Raw genomic sequence first — 17482 nt, 5'->3', positions numbered from 1 at the left:
TTTTTTGGCAGTGATGCTAGTAGAGATTTAATCCTACTAGGATCCTTTAAATTAGGATTATTATTGTTTTTGTTAGAGCTCTGGTCACAAAGTTTTACTATAGCCCCAGTTCTGTTTTTCTACAGGTCCTGTTACTTTTAGTGCTCATTTTTTTCAGAATATGAGATTGTTCGTGACAAGCCTGTATTATATGTAGCTAGGTTGAAGCAAAGAATGAACAATTCTCAGAAGTCCATCACTTTTCTTTTCTTTAGAAAGTACCTGAAATTTGTTGTGTACATGGCCTAAAACTGCTTTTCTATACAGCAGTCAATGGCTTAACCATTTCTTTGGACATCTTGTGGGCTAAGTCTAGGAAAAAAACTTCGAAGCATGACTTCATAATGTGGGGCATATGGAATTAATAGACGTCTGATCTTTCACAAAGAATGTTCCTGATGCAATTACTTTTGACATAAAATTAAAATATGTGTATTTACATTGGATTACTCTAGAGGGCATTAATAAATATATATATGTAATGAAAATGACTATCCACATTAGAAGAGACCTGCCCAAGAAAACAAAATTAAAAATTAGGATTGTCCATGAATGGATTGGTCAATCTTGTAAGCTTAGTGAGTTCCTTGTCAATGGAAATGTTCTAATGGAGATTGGTTAAATATCAACCAGAAAGATTATAGTAGCGGCATCTACACTGTGTAAGATGTTGCGTGAGACAAACAACAAAATGTTACTTTCTAAAATAATAGTAGCTATCATTTCTTGAATGTTAAATAGGTATCAGGCCCTGCACTAAATTTTTATACTCATTTTCTAAAGAAGGAGTAGATATTATCCTCAGTATACAGATGATAAAAAGGTTACCTAGCTAGCCCAGGGTGAAAAGTATCAGGATTTGAACTAGTATCAGTAAGACTTGAACTATACTGTGATGCTTCTCAACTTAAAGAATATATGATTCTATGCCTTATGTAATTAAGATGATCCTGGAATGCTACATCTCTTCATAACCAACCACTCCAGATTCTAATGTGAGACATGAAGGTTCATATTTGTTCATCTATTGTAAGAAATGTAATGATCACACATAGTATGGTTGATAATTTATTTAAAAAGATATGAAGGATAAGAAACAATGCTGAACAAATGAAATGAGAAAAACCAGGCAATGGCTTTAAAATTCCTCATAGCACAGATGAGAATAAATACTGTTGAGTGAATGAATGAATTTGATATTTTGTGCTAGCTCTTTAAAAATATCCTCAAATTATTCTTATGATTTCATATTCCAAAGTTGTACTGACCTATAATTTTTGCTCAGATCTCCATTCCTTGGTATGTCATTACCTTGTCCTTTACTTCAGTTTCTGACCATGACAAAGATTGCAAAGGATCTTAGATTCCTATAGTCTCATATGTAATAACAGACCTTCTTTCATTTTTAAACTCTGCTCTTGCATTGTGTGTTATTTAGTTTACCTGCTCATCTGTGGTACTGTGTTGTGGCCAATGTGTGACACATAAGGGCGCTGCTAACCTCAGGGAAAAATATTGAGCCATAGATTAGCTTTGAATAAAAATGGTCATTGATGTCAAGTTTATTGCCTGAGGACTGTAATTGATTTTACTACAGTTTGTTCAAAGAATGTGAAGTGTATAAACAATCCAGGAACTTCTTGGGATATGTAAATATTGTGTCACATATACATCAATTTTGATCCTGAACATCAATATTTATTATGAGAAAGGAGATAAGTAGAATTGGAATTTTTCCTAGAACATCTGAATCGAGCACACAGATTAATCAAATTTACTGCATCATTTGGTATGGAGCAGTTACATTACCTATTCATATTTCATATTAACAAAAATGGAAAAGATAAATTTATAATTGATATGTAAAAATGAATAGCCTTCACATTCAGGATCCTCAAAGTTTTTGCTCATAATCATTTACAAAATCAATCTAGGATATTGTGTGGAAGTAGTGATGCTCATCAAATAGCCCATGTGTTCACCTGTATTCTCCAGCCTTCTTGCAGTTAGATGAAGCCAAGTATGTCTGGTTCTAGTCAATGGGTTTGAAAGGGAAGCAATTTTGTCACTTCTGGGCTGTGGCATTGAAATGCCCGTGTTAGGTTTTTCATCTCCCTTCCCCTGGCATAGGGACCCAAGCACATCTTCTAGTCCCAGTCTTCTCAAACTTTAATATGCGTATAGATCTTGTTAAAATGCAGATTCTGACTTGGGTCTGAGACTGCATTCCTAACAAAGGTCTTAATGATACCAATGATGCTAATCCACAGACCAGGCTTTAAGCAGCCAGTTTCTACTTTTTTTTTTTTTAAGATTATTTATTTATTTATTTGAGTGAGAGAATGAGATAGAGAGAGCATGAGAGGGGGGAGGGTCAGAGGGAGAAGCAGACTCCCTGCAGAGCAGGGAGCCCGATGCGGGACTCGATCCCGGGACTCCAAGATCATGACCTGAGCTGAAGGCAGTCGCTTAACCAACTGAGCCACCCGGGCGCTCTAAGCAGCCAGTTTCTAAATGAACCACCATCAAGATAATAGAAACTTTCCCAGCCAGGGTCCCTGAATGACTGTGTGGAATAGAGCCTACACTGAGCATATAGTATGAGTGTGAAATATATGTTGTATTGGGCAAATTTCTCTACAAACTGACTTTATGAGTAATTGAGAAGCCAATTATAGATAAGTAAATGGAAATTAAATGATTCTAATTCATGGGTTCATAAATTGTAACAAAAGGACCACAGTAATGCAAGATGTTCATAATAGGGGAAACTGTAGCATGGGGCAAGATGAGGGGTGTATGGGTAATCTACTTTCCTTGATTTTCCTATAAACTGGAAACTGCTCTAAAAGTCTATTTTTAAAAGTTTAAACAAAGTAAAAACACCTTTTCCATCTTTTTTTTTCACTCCAAAGAATAAATAAATAAATTGATTAATTAATTAAATGGAAGTCAAATGCTAATTTGATAATGGGAGTGAAGAAAAAGAGATAAGTTGTAATATTGTCGTTTTCTTAGTAAGTTAATAAATTCAATTTAAAGAGTAAAATTTTTAAAAAAGTAAAATTCAAATTTTGCTGTAAATGAGATTCATTATATCTCTTAGTTTAATACCTACTTCATATATGAAATAAGAAGAGATTTGTACAACTGTCCTTTTATTAGGATATCGTCCCTCAAAACATTACAAAAATTAAGCACAAATTAAAAGATAAAATTGTAGTTGGAATTAAAAGGAGATTAATTTCTTTGTATAAGAAGAAAATATGATTCTAGGAACAATTTGGAAATATTTTCAGAATTCTGAAAACACGTATTTTAAAAGTTAAGAGCTACATATCATCTGCAAAAAGTGAGAGTTTCACTTCTTTGCCAATTCAGATGCCTTTTATTTCTTTTTGTTGTCTGATTTATGAGGCTAGGACTTCCAGTACTATGTTGAACAGCAGTGGTGATAGTGGACATCCCTGCCATGTTCCTGACCTTAGGGGAAAAGCTCTCAGTTTTTCCCCATTGAGTATGATATTCACTGTGGGTTTTTCATAGATTGCTTTTATGGTATTGAGGTATGTACCCTCTATCCCTACACTCTGAAGAGTTTTAATCAAGAAAGGATGCTGTACTTTGTCAAATGCTTTTTCTGCATCTAGTGAGAGGATCATATGGTTCTTGTTCTTTCTTTTATGAATGTATTGTATCACATTGATTGATTTACAGATGTTGAACCAAACTTGCAGCCCAGGAATAAATCCCACTTGGTCATGGTGAATAATCCTTCAATGTACTGTTGGATCCTATTGGCTAGTATTTTGGTGAGAATTTTTGCATCCATGTTCATCAGGGATATTGGTCTGTAGTTCTCCTTTTGGTTGGGGTCTTTGTCTGGTTTGGGGATCAAGGTAATGGTGGCCTCATAAAATGAGTTTAGAAGTTTTCCCTTCATTTCTGTTTTTTGGAACAGTTTCAGAAGAATAGGTATTAATTCTTTACATGTTTGGTAGAATTCCCCTGAGAAGCCATCTGGCCCTGAGCTCTTGTTTGCTGGGAGATTTTTGATTACTGCTTCAATTTCCTTACTGGTTATGCATCTGTTCAGGTTTTCTATTTCTTCCTGGTTCAGTTTTGGTAATTTATATGTCTCTAGGAATGCATCCATTTCTTCCAGATTGTCTACTTTGATGGCATGTATTTGCTCATAATATGTTTTCATAATTGTTTTTCTTTGGTGTTGGTTGTGATCTCTCCTCTTTCATTCATGATTTTATTTATTTGGGTCCTTTCTCTCTCTCTCTCTCTTTTTTTTTTTTTTTTTGATAAGTTTGGCCAGGACTTTATCAATCTTATTAATTCTTTCAAAGAACCAGCTCCTAGTTTCATTGATCTGTTCTACATTCTTCTGTTTTCTATTTTATTGATTTCTGCTCTGATTTTATTATTTCTCTTCTGCTGGATTTAGGCTTTATTTGCTGTTCTTTCTCCAGCTCCTTTAGGTGTAGGGTTGTGTCATGTATTTGAGACCTTTCTTGTTTCTTGAGAAAGGCTTGTATTGCTATATACTTTCCTTTAGGATTGCCTTTGCTGCATCCCAAAGATTTTGAACAGTTGTGTTGTCATTTTCATTTGTTTCCATGAATTTTTTTAATTCTTATTTAATTTCCTGGTTGACCCATTCATTCTTTAGTAGGATGCTCTTTAGCATCATGTATTTAAGTTCTTTCCAACTTTCCTCTTGTGACTGAGTTCTAGTTTCAAAGCATTGTGGTCCAAGAATATTCAGGGAATGATCCCAATCTTTTGCTACTGGTTGAGACCTGATTTGTGACCCAGGAAGTGATCTATTCTGGAGAATGTTCCATGGGCACTAGAGAAGAATGTGTATTCTGTTGCTTTGGGATGGAATGTTATGAATATGTCTGTAAAGTCCATCTGGTACAGTGTGTGTGTAGAAAACCCAAAAGACTCCACCCCAAAACTGCTAGAACTCATACAGGAATTCAGTAAAGTGCCAGGATATAAAATCAATGCACAGAAACTAGTGGCATTCCTATACGCCAAAATACAAGACAGAAGAAAGAGAAATTAAGGAGTTGATGGCATTTACAATTGCACCCAAAACCATAAGATTCCTAGGAATAAACCTAACCAAAGAGGCAAAGGATTGGTACTCAGAAAACTATAGAATACTCATGAAAGAAATTGAGGAAGACACAAAGAAATGGAAAAATGTTCCATGCTCATGGACCAGAAGAACAAATATTGTGAAAATGTCTATGCTGCCTAGAGCAATCTACACATTCAATGCAATCCCTATCAAAATACCATCCACTTTTTTCAAAGAAATGGAACAAATAATCCTAAAATTTGTATGGAACCAGAAAAGACCCCGCATAGCCAGAGGAATGTTGAAAAAGAAAAGCAAAGCTGGTGGCATCACAATTCCGGACTTCAAGCTCTATTACAAAGCTGTCATCATCAAGACGGTATGGTACTGGCACAAAAACAGACACATAGATCAATGGAACAGAATAGAGAGCCCAGAAATGGACCCTCAACTCTATGGTCAACTCATCTTCCACAAAGCAGGAAAGAATGTCCAGTGGAAAAAAGACAGTCTCTTCAACAAATGGTGTTGGGAAAATTGGACAGCCACATGCAGAAGAATGAAACTGGACCATTTCCTTACACCACACACAAAAATAGACTCAAAATGGATGGAAGACCTAAATGTGAGACAAGAGTCCGTCAAAATCCTAAAGGAGAACACAGGCAGCAACCTCTTCGACCTCAGCTGCAGCAACTTCTTCCTAGAAACATCGCCAAAGGCAAGGGAAGCAAGGGCAAAAATGAACTATTGGGACTTCATCAAGATAAAAAGCTTTTGCACAGCAAACGAAACAGTCCACAAAACCAAAAGACAACCGACAGAATGGGAGAAGATATTTGCAAATGACATATCAGATAAAGGTCTAATATCCAAAATCTTTTTTTTTTAAGATTTTATTTATTTATTTTGACAGAGAGATAGACAGAAGAGCACAAGCAGAGGGAGTGGCAGAGGGAGAGGGAGAAGCAGGCTCTGCACTGAGCAGGGAACCCGATGCAGGACTCGATCCCAGGACCCCGAGATCATGACCTGAGCCGAAGGCAGACGCTTAACCATCTGAGCCACCCAGGCGCCCCTAATATCCAAAAGCTATAAAGAACTTATTAAACTCAACGCCCAAAGAACAAATAATCCAATCAAGAAATGGATGGAAGACATGAACAGACATTTTTCCAAAGAAGACATCCAAATGGCCAACAGACACATGAAAAAGTGCTCAACATCCCTTGGCATCAGGGAAATACAAATCAAAACCTCAATGAGATACCACCTCACACCAGTCAGAATGGCTAAAATTAACAAGTCAGGAAACGACCGATGTTGGCGAGGATACAGAGAAAATGAACCCTCCTACACTGTTGGTGGGAATGCAAGCTGGTGCAGCCACTCTGGAAAACAGTATGGAGGTTCCTCAAAAAGTTGAAACTAGAGCTACCATACAACCCAGCAATTGCACTACTGGGTATTTACCCCAAAGATACAAATGTCGTGATCTGAAGGGGCACATGCACCCCAATGTTTATAGAGCAATGTCCACAATAGCCAAACTATGGAAAGAGCCTAGATGTCCATTAACAGATGAATGGATAAAGAAGACATGGTATATATATATATATATATATATATATATATATATATATATATACACACACACACATATATATATACATATATATATATGTATATATATGTATATATACACACACACACACACACACTAGAATATTATGCAGCCATCAAAAAAATGAAATCTTGCTATTTGCAACAACGTGGATGGAACTAGAGGGTATTATGCTAAGCAAAATAAGTCAATCAGAGAAAGACAATTATCATATGATCTCACTGATTAGAGGAATTCGAGAAACAAGACAGAGGATCATAGGGGAAGGGAGGGAAAAATGAAACAAGATGAAACCAGAGAGGGAGACAAACTATAAGAGACTCTTAATCTCAGGAAACAAACTGAGGGTTGCTGGAGTGGAGGGGGTTGGAGGGATGGGGTGGCTGGGTGATGGACATTCGGGAGGGTCTGTGCTATGATGAGCACTGTGAATTGTGTAAGACTGATGAATCACAGACCTGTACCCCTGAAAAAATAATATATGTTAATAAAAAAAAAAAGTTGAGAGCTTCATACTTGCAGTAGCAGTAAAAATTCAGGGTATTATGAAATATGAAAAAAGTTATTTTTTGAAAATTATTATAGAAGTAATAGATATAGTTAGAAGAAAGTTACAAAAATGTAGAAAAATATACATGATAATGTAAAAGCCTCCTCTACATTCACACCAATTCCTGTTCCCAATTTCAGTCCAATTTTGTAGATTATAATTCTAACACTAAATAATATATCTGCATTGATTATTTATCAAAATTAGGATGAGGAATTTATTACATTTACATTACCTCTCTTTCCCTTCCTCTTCATTTTGTCATTTATATTATCACTATTTTATTCCTAATTGAATATCAAGAATTCCTATAGTTCAATCTGACCATGAGTGTTCAGGACTCATTAATATGTGATCAGATAAATTTGTATATGTTACCTTTTTTAACTTTAAATTGAATATAGACTATAAACCATCCACATTATAGTCTAAGCTTTGACGATGTATCTTGGTTTCCTGTATGTGTAGTTAGGAGATTTGTGTCCCTCATATGCTTCAGCTCTGTTTTGTATCCTACACCTCATAATTTTCTTAGCCATGATAATATTTTAACATGGTACAGATGCATGACATTACCAATCTAATTCTATGACTATAACTAAATCTGTGATATAAACTAAATATAGTCTAGAACTTAATAAACTTTTTAAGAAAAATAAATGCTATATTTACTCTACAACATTGCTATCCCTGTAAAATACAATAAGTGTCAGCATGTTTTCAGTATCAAGTTGTAGGTATAGTAATTATCTCAACCTAGGAATGTAGAAGCTGAGATTTAGAAATGTTGAGGAACTTCTGGTGTTATGTAGTTCCATAAATGGTGGAGCAGGATAAGCACCAAAGTCTGTCTACCTCTGAACTGAATGCTCTTAGCTGCTCTAGGCTCTCAACCATTTACTTCAAGAATACATGTTCTAACACTTTGGTTTGCTTCACTTCTCAACCAGTACCATTAGTAAAGTGTTTGTAATCTCTGAATCTTCTTCCAGCTCTGAGTGTGTGGCTCTGATTCATTATTTACTGTGGTTAAGAGATAGTTATTGTTTGGGCACACTTGGGTAGCTCACTCAGTTAAGCATCTGCCTTTAGTTCAGGTCATGATCCCAGGGTCCTGGGATCAAGTCCCTCATTGGGATCAAATCCCACATTGGGCTACTTGCTCAGAGGGAAGCCTACTTTTCCCTCTGCCTGCCACTTCCCCTGCTTGTTCTCTCTCTCTCTCTCTCTGGCAAATAAATAAATAAAATCTTAAAAAAAGAAATAGTTATTGTTTAAATACTATTGTAGACTAAGCTTGATGCCCCTTGAAAAACACATCACCACTGTAGGATTTCTTTTTCCTGGGGAAACACACATAGTCAAAGTGTATCATATTTTTATAGGCTACATTTATTGTACTAATATAGCTACAAAGTAATTTTTCTTATTTCTACTTAACTGCCATTTATAAAATTATTTTCTCCTAAAATGATCAGCAACAGATTATATATATTAAGCTGTATAAAGGGGACACATTAAATGAATCATCAAGTTTTGGACATATAGTGTAGTGGAACTTCTGGATATTTTCCAATTAAAAACAATATCTCCCCATGATATTTTTCCATATCATGGTAACTTCGATGTGTATTTCCATTTCAAGATGTAAGATTGAGTGAAATGAGAGTAATAATATATAAAATAAAGTTCTGGCAATAGAAGATGGACACATGGCATTAGTGAATTGGGGACTTTGTCTGATTCCTATAAGAATGACAGCAAATAAAATCCCACTAAATTGTTTTTCACCTTAAAAGTATTTGTGAATCTTTTTTTCTCTGGCTGACTTATTTTGCTTAGCATAATACACTCTAGCTCCATCCATGTCATCACCAATGGCAAGATTTCATTCTTTTTATTCATTCTTTCATCCATTTTATAGATTTCATATCTTCTTTATCCATTCATTAGTCACTGGGCATACGGGCTCATAATTTGGCTGTTCTTGATAATGCTGCTATAAACATTGGGGTGCATGTGCCTCTTTGAATCAGTATTTTTGTATCCTTTGTGTAAATAGTAGTGCAATTGCTGAGTCATAGGGTAGTTCTATTTTTAACTTTTTGAGGAACCTCCGTACTGTTTTCTTGAGGGGCTGCAATATATCACTCATATGTGGAATTAAAGAAACAAAACACATAAATGGGAAGGGGAAAGAAAGAGAGGGAAGCAAAACATAAGAGACCCCTTAACTATAGAGAACAAACTGAGAGTTAATGGAAGGAGGTGGGTGGGGGATGGGCTAGATGGGTGACAGGTATTAAGGAGGGCACTTGTGACGAACACTGGGTATTGTATGTAAGTGATGAATCACTGAATTCTACACCTGAAACCAATTTTACCATATATGTTAACTAACTGGAATTTAAATAAAAACTTGAAACAAATATATATATATATATATATATATATATATATATATATATATATATATAATCTCCACATATATATATGAATGTGGATTTTGTGTTCTAGTTGGTAATATAGCTATGGTTGTTTTAATATAAATATACTTTTTAAATTATTTACCATCAGTTAAAACTGACACTCCAAAATTTTCTCATCCCAGAACACCATAGGTGTGTTCCAGTTTGAGAAATAGAGAACTAAGATCAAGAACAGTTATTTCACATACAATTAATGTTTAATATCAGTTTGCTAATTCATTCTTTTAAATAGTCCATTTCTTTGCTCCCTTCTTAGGACTACATAGCCTGGCTTTCCTTTTCCTTTCACATTCCTCAGGGATTCTTTGGCAACAGGCTACTCTTTCTCCATGTACTTTGTTAGTGCTGCTTTTATAACTTAATTGCCTGCCATCCCACTTTCAAGGATCTGTTTCCTTTACTGTATGGGGGGTGGGTGGATTTTGTCCTACATCTGTTCCTTCTTTTGCCTTTGCTCTAGCTAGTTTTTCTGTTCTTGTCCAGTTCCTATCTGTAACTCTGAGCTTCACAGTGGTTGCTAATCAGTCCCTGAAACTCTAGACTAGCTATCTGTCTTCCAGGAGCATCAGGATGACCTTGGTGAATGTTTTTCCTTCATTGCAGTATCCCCACACTTCAGCTAACACAGAGGTATAGAAAGTTTAACAGAGGATGATGATGGTGTGGAAATTCATGAAAGAGATTACAATGTAATAAAAAGAACACTCTTTAAACTGGAAACTAAATACAACTTTTCATCAAGTCCAAAGGGAATAAATGAAATCCATCAAAGGGTTCCCTCACTGAAGCATTTGTGTTTCTCTCTGGTTCTACCTAGAGCTCTACCTACCTAGCTGTCTGTGCCAAAACAAGAAAAAAATATGAGAAGAGTGGTGTTATTTTACATTTTTTCCCCAAATCTTTTCTTTTGTCTGGCCTAACTGAAGACAGCTAGATTCTCATATTTACTTCTACTTTCAACACATTGCAATATCATATGTCATGTTGCCTCTGGAAAACTCAGCTGTACATTCATGAGACAATAAGGAGTGAAAATGTCAAATAATGTTTTACTATTATTATGGAAATAGATTGGAACTTGGGGATCCATGAGGGTTCCCCTGATCACACTTTGAGGACTGCAGATAGGGAGTATTTAAAGCTACCTGACATAGAGTGAATCTAATTAAATTATTATTATTAACTTTATTTCTAAAGCTAATAGGAATATCTTAGCTAATATCAGTTCACATTTTATTATTAACTTTATTTCTAAAGCTAATAGGAATATCTTAGCTAATATCAGTTCACATTTTCAGTACCCCTTGCCTGTATCAATTCTCATACTTCCTTTACCTCCCTGGCTTCTCTGTTTTACCTTCTCTCTCTAGGTCTCTTTTTTTAGTCTATCTTTTCAAAATTGCAGACTTTCTTTGGAGCTATTCTTGGACTTTTGTTTTCCTTTGAACAGATAGCTGCTATTTACTCTCACAGATATTTGTAGGGGCTCCTGGACTTTCTACTTCATTAGCCTATTCTGGGTACCCAGATAAACCTACCTTTCACCTGGTATTCCAGCTTGGGAAGGAAACCCTAACTATGAAGTTGATCTTAACAGGCCACCAAAATGGAAGAACCAAAGCACAGATTAGGAGCTACAGTGCACCCATATTGAGATGTCTATGAATGGGACCCATATGAAGACAAGTACTTTGCCCAGGGTTCATACAGTGCATCTGTGGTCTGATACAAAGGCTGAGATAAGACCAGGTGATCATGAAAGGGAGGAGGGGAATGACAAAAAAAGAAAGTAAGAAGAAATGGAAATGCTAATATATGATGGGGTAAGAGGAAATAAATAACAAATAAGAATTATTTGTGACCGGGCGCCTGGCTGGCTCAGTTGGTTAAGCGGCTGCCTTCTGCTCAGGTCATGATCCTGGAGTCCCTGGATTGAGTCCCGCATCAGGCTCCCTGCTCGGCGAGGAGCCTGCTTCTCCCTCTAACCCTCCCCCTCTCATGTGCTCTCTCTCTCTCTCATTCTCTCTGTCTCAAATAAATAAATAAAATCTAAAAAAAAAAAAAAAGAATTATTTGTGACCTAGAATTAGGCAAAGATTTCTTAGACATAATACCAGATGCATGATCCATAAAATTTTAAAAAATTGATTAGACTTCATAAAAATTAAACAACAAAGCACTATTGCTCTGCAAAAGATCCTGTTAAGAGGGTGAAAAGAGAAAGAGGTTATAAAGTTTATCAGTCACTAGAAAATATTTGCAAATCACATATCAGGCAAATTGCTTACATATAGAATGTATAATGAGCCCTATAAACTGAATAGTAAGAAACCAAAGGATCCAATTAGAAAATGGACAAAATTAGACAGACACTTCACCAAAGATGAAATATGGATGGCAAATAAACACACAGAAAGATGCTTAACATTGCTTGCCTTTAGGGAAATGAATTTATTGCAAGTTATTACTCTACACCTATCAGAATGGCTAAAACGAAAGAATATTGATAGTAGCAAATGCTGGTAAAGATGCAGAAAAACTATCATACATTGCTAGTGTAAATGCAAACTACCACAGCCACTAAGGAAAAGAGTTGTAGTTTCTTAAAAAGTTAAATATACACCTACTGTATGACCTGGCACTCTCTACCTTTCTCTTTCCCTCCCTCCCTCATTGCTTTCCCCAACCTCCCCTTCTTCCTTTCCTCTCTTCTCTTCTCCCTTCCATTCTAATCAAGATTTATCCATTAGTTTTGGTTCTATCTTAGGCAGATAGTTATTAAGTAACTGTAAAGCATACTTAAGTTATTTTATTTTTTTTATTATGTTATGTTAATCACCATACATTACATCATTAGTTTTTGATGTAGTGTTCCATGATTCATTGTTTGTGTATAACATCCAGTACTCCATACAGTACGTGCCTTCTTTAATACTCATCACCAGACTAACCCATCCCCCCACCCCCTCCCCTCTAGAGCCCTCAGTTTGTTTCTCAGAGTCCATAGTTTCTCATGGTTCGTCTCCCCCTCTGATTTCCCCCCCTTCATTTTTCCCTTCCTGCTATCTTCTTCTTCTTCTTTTTTTTTTTTTAACATATAATGTATTATTTGTTTCAGAGGTACAGGTCTGTGATTCAACAGTCTTACACAATTCATAGCACTCACCAAAACACATACGCTCCCCAATGTCTATCACCCATACCTCCCACCCCCCACTGCTCCAGCAACCCTCAGTTTGTTTCCTGAGATTAAGAAAACCTCATATCAGTGAGGGCATATGATACATGTCTTTCTCTGATTGACTTATTTTGCTTGGCATAATACCCTCCAGTTCCATCCACATCGTTGCAAGTAGCAAGATTTCATTCCTTTTGGTGGCTGCATAATATTCCATTGTATATATATACCACCTCTTCTTTATCCATTCATCTGTTGATGGACATCTTGGCTCTTTCCATAGTTAGGCTATTGTGGACATTGCTGCTATAAATATCAGGGTGCACGTGCCCCTTTGGATCCCTACATTTGTATCTTTGGGGTAAATACCCGGTAGTGCAATTGCTGGGTTATAGGGTAGCTCTATTTTCAACTTTTTGAGGAACCTCCATACAGTTTTCCAGAGTTACCGCACCAGCTTGCATTCCCACCAATAATGTAGGAGGGTTCCCCTTTCTCCGCATCCTGGTCGACATCTGTCGTTTCCTGACTTGTTAATTTTAGCCATTCTGACTGGTGTGAGGTGGTATCTCATTGAGGTTTTGATTTGGATTTCCCTGATGCCGAGTGATGTTGAACACTTTTTCATGTGTCTGTTGGCCATTTGGATGTCTTCTTTGTAGAAATGTTTGTTCATGTCTTCTGCCCATTTCTTGATTGGATCATTTGTTCTTTGGGGGTTGAGTTTAATAAGTTCTTTATAGATTTTGGATATTAGACCTTTATCTGGTATGTCATTTGCAAATATCTTCTCCCATTCTGTGGGTTGTCTTTTGGTTTGGTTGACTGTTTCTTTTGTTGTGCAAAAGCTTTTTATCTTGATGAAGTCCCAATAGTTCATACTTAAGTTATTTTAAATAAGCATCTATTTACCATGTATTTGAATAATGTCGGCTTCAAGTAACAGAATTATTTACTCACATAAATATAAGTCTAGGGGCACCTGGGTGGCTCAGTGGGCTAAGTGTCTGCCTTTGGCTCAGGTCCTGATCTCAGGGTCCCAGGATCAAGCAGGTGGGGGTCCTGGCTCCCTGCTCAGTGGGAGGGTCTGCTTCTCCTTCTGCCCCTCCCCCAGCTCATACTCTCTCTCTCTCAAATAAATAAATAAAATCTTTTAAAAAATAAATAAAGATAGGTATAAATGGCAGACAAGGTTTAGGATCAGCAAAAATTCAATGACTTCAGCTTCATTTCTTTGTGGTCCATTGGTTGTTCATTACCTGTTTCCTTTTGGGCTTTACAACCATACACCATGGTGCTGAGAGGAAGGGAGAGAATTGTTTAAATAAACTCCAACAACAGTGAGAAAATATTCTTTCTAGAAGAACCCAGGAAGTCTTTTCTTGAGTCTCAGTGTTTTGGGATGAGTCACATGTCAATTTCTCAAGCAATGCCTGTGTAGAGGAAAATTCCAAGTCTAGGCATCCTTAAATAAAATACTTTAGCAAGACCCATGAGATTATCCTGAATACCTTAGGTTAATCAGAGCTTACCTGTGGAGGTGGGGGGGTCAGTCCCCCAAGCTGCGTATTACAAAGAGTGGGCAAAATTGAAATAGATGTACAGTTGTAAATCATAATGTCAGCTGCACAATATGTAAATCTTTTCTTGTGCACATTTTTGGAGGAAGCAAAGCATTTTATATCAATCATGTAAGCTATATTTTAGAAGATGACAAAAATGCTTAAGCTTGTCCTGCAAGCTGATATAACATTAGTTCTATTAAAATACTACATTTGCTTATATCAAGCCAAGGAACGTCACATTAGAGAACAAATGTGAAACATTCACCTATTTGAGAATTCTGTAGTATCTATGCTATTCACCTAGATAGCACTTAATGTTTTTGACAATTGGGATGTCATCTTTATGGTAATACATATAATTTTCTGCAGTGAGAGCAATATTCTGGCTGAGATATCCCTCTAGAGTCATTATTGAATGATGAGAAAAAAAAAGATTGCTTTGTAATAAGACTCATTGCCAATTCATTGGTTTCTCTTTTCCTCGAGTCATAATAAATGTGCCTAGAGATATTTATACATTGGGCCAAATTTTGCCTAGATTTCAGTTCTGGCATAAAGTTTGACTAAAGGCTTTTTCTATTTCATTGACTAACCTTATTTAGTGACCCAGGCCTTCTTTGCTTTGTGATTCAATGTCAAGGCATAGATTTCCCACTGGGTAAGATAACAAATCAAACAAAAGTAGACTTGAGACAGCGAGCTGGGTGAACAAACCTGTCTTCTCTTGCAGTACCTTCCAGAAGATTAACTACCTGCCTTATCTTTTCAGTCTGTCTACTCTCCTCTGGATTTTGGCCAGTTTGAGTCTTTTAATATTCTCTTTGTCATGGTGCTTTGGAACTGGTGACAAAAGCCCAGCTCTCTAAAGATCCTTGCAGTAATTGTGCACACATACATACACAGTAAATTTAGAGTGAGACTTTCTATAAGAATACATTTAAAGCAGCAGTCTTGGAGATCTTGGAGTTGCTCCAAGGGAATCATGGAAATGAAATGAGATCTTTCTCCTTGTGACTGTCAACATTTTCAGCATGGTCGCCTTACCTCCCTGTTACCATCTGTTCCTCACCTCATTGCCTGATTGTCTCATTTTCCATTTTGTCATTATTTCTTCCATATCTCAAATCTGAAAAAAGACAGACCATAAATCTAAGTGAATAACAATATTACCTTCTATGTTAGTGATTCATTCTGTCAATATTTACCGAGGACTTCTGTATGCAAGGCTCTAGGAAGGTATTTCAAAAGATACAGAAATGAGACCTAAAACTTCAAAAAGCTTTGCTAGGGAAGGCTTATTTCAGGCTTAAACAGAAATGCCATGTGAAAGGAGTAGGTAAAGCACATGGCCACTCAAAGGAGAGAGAGTAAACGTGTAAATAGGGAGATAATGGTATCAAAATTGATCCTATATGTTCTAGGGTCAGTGTGTGGAGACAGCCTGTTGCCCCAAATATTTTTTTTCCATCTACTTTTTGATGCTTAACATCTGCTGTGCCACACAATGATTCTCTCTAATTATAGGTTTGATCTTTACTGAACTACTCATTAATGCTTAAATCATTTCTACCTCAGGGCAAACAATTGGGAGTTATTTAAGCCCACCTGTTTTATTCCTTCTCTCTGGCTATCAGCAAATAGAGGAAGCCTTGAAACTGTACTACTCTACTGTCACCCTCTCTGCCTTAGGAATATCTTCGTGGATACAATGGGAGAGTTGCTTCTTCCTTTATGCTCTCCATAGTATTCTACATGTTTCTCTATTATAGATTGTAGGGCATTTTACTGCAATTACCTACTTCTACATTTTTCTTCCTCATTAGATGGTGAGTCCTTAAGGACAGGGACTGGATCCTGAGCATGCCTGTTTTCTCAGCATTTTTATAGAGCCTGAAAAACAATAGGTACTCAGTAAATGTTGGTTGAATGAATGAATGAATGAATGAATGAATGAATGAATGAATGAATAAGCAAATTAATAAAGTAGCCTAACCAGGGCGCCTGGGTGGCTCAGTTGGTTAAGCAACTGCCTTCGGCTCAGGTCATGATCCTGGAGTCCCGGGATCGAGTCCCGCATCGGGCTCCCTGCTCGGCAGGGAGTCTGCTTCTCCCTCTGATCCTCCCCCTCTCATGCTCTCTGTCTCCCATTCTCTCTCTCAGATAAATAAATAAAAAATAAAAAATCTTAAAAAATAAATAAATAAAATAAAACAAAAATAAAGTAGCCTAACCTGTAGTCTATACTTATTGGAATCCATGACCTGGAACTTCATGATACAGAGATAAAATGAATAATGTTTTTCAACTGCTCCTTGCCAGTTCTATGGAGCCAGCAGGGCGGGGCTTTCCATTGCTGTCACTCTGAGGGGAGCCATAAGAAAAAAAGGAGCATCATCGTCCCATCTCCGCAGAACTCCTTCCAGTTTGAGAGCACACACTGTTTTCATTTTCCTTGCAAAGACAGTGTGCCACTCACTCAACACTCCCCACTACTGTTAACTTACTGATGCTCCAGAACCTTTTTGTCCTGAGACTTGCCTACACATAAATTTATTATGACAGAATCTCAAACATGCACAGAAGTGAAGAGAATATTACAATGAATCTCCATAAACCTATCACCTTATTTTAATAATTAGCAAGATTTTGCATAAATGATTCTCTTTCTGAAGGCTCATACCCCAAAAGTAGAGAGGTATAAGAGGGACTTCACATCATTCCAACTTTCCACTTGGCACAATTTCCTTGTGTTTTGGTGATAGTTTCAGGACCTTAATCTATTCAGAATTTTTTAAACTGGTATCTGGATACCTGTAATTTGTACAGATTCACCCCAAAATCCTGAGATCCTCAGTCTAACTTAGATTGAAATAGGCTCAGAACCATTCAAAGGTTCTCAGCCTTCCCAAGGGAAGAAATGTTTCCCAAGCGCTAAA

The sequence above is a fragment of the Mirounga angustirostris genome, unplaced genomic scaffold, assembly GCF_029215605.1.
Source record: "Mirounga angustirostris isolate CCGP_5_RB_7025 unplaced genomic scaffold, mMirAng1.0.hap1 SCAF_12, whole genome shotgun sequence".
In the NCBI taxonomy this organism is placed as follows: Eukaryota; Metazoa; Chordata; class Mammalia; order Carnivora; family Phocidae; genus Mirounga; species Mirounga angustirostris.
The sequence above is the reverse complement of the archived record's forward strand: the minus strand, read 5'-3'. Positions refer to the sequence as shown.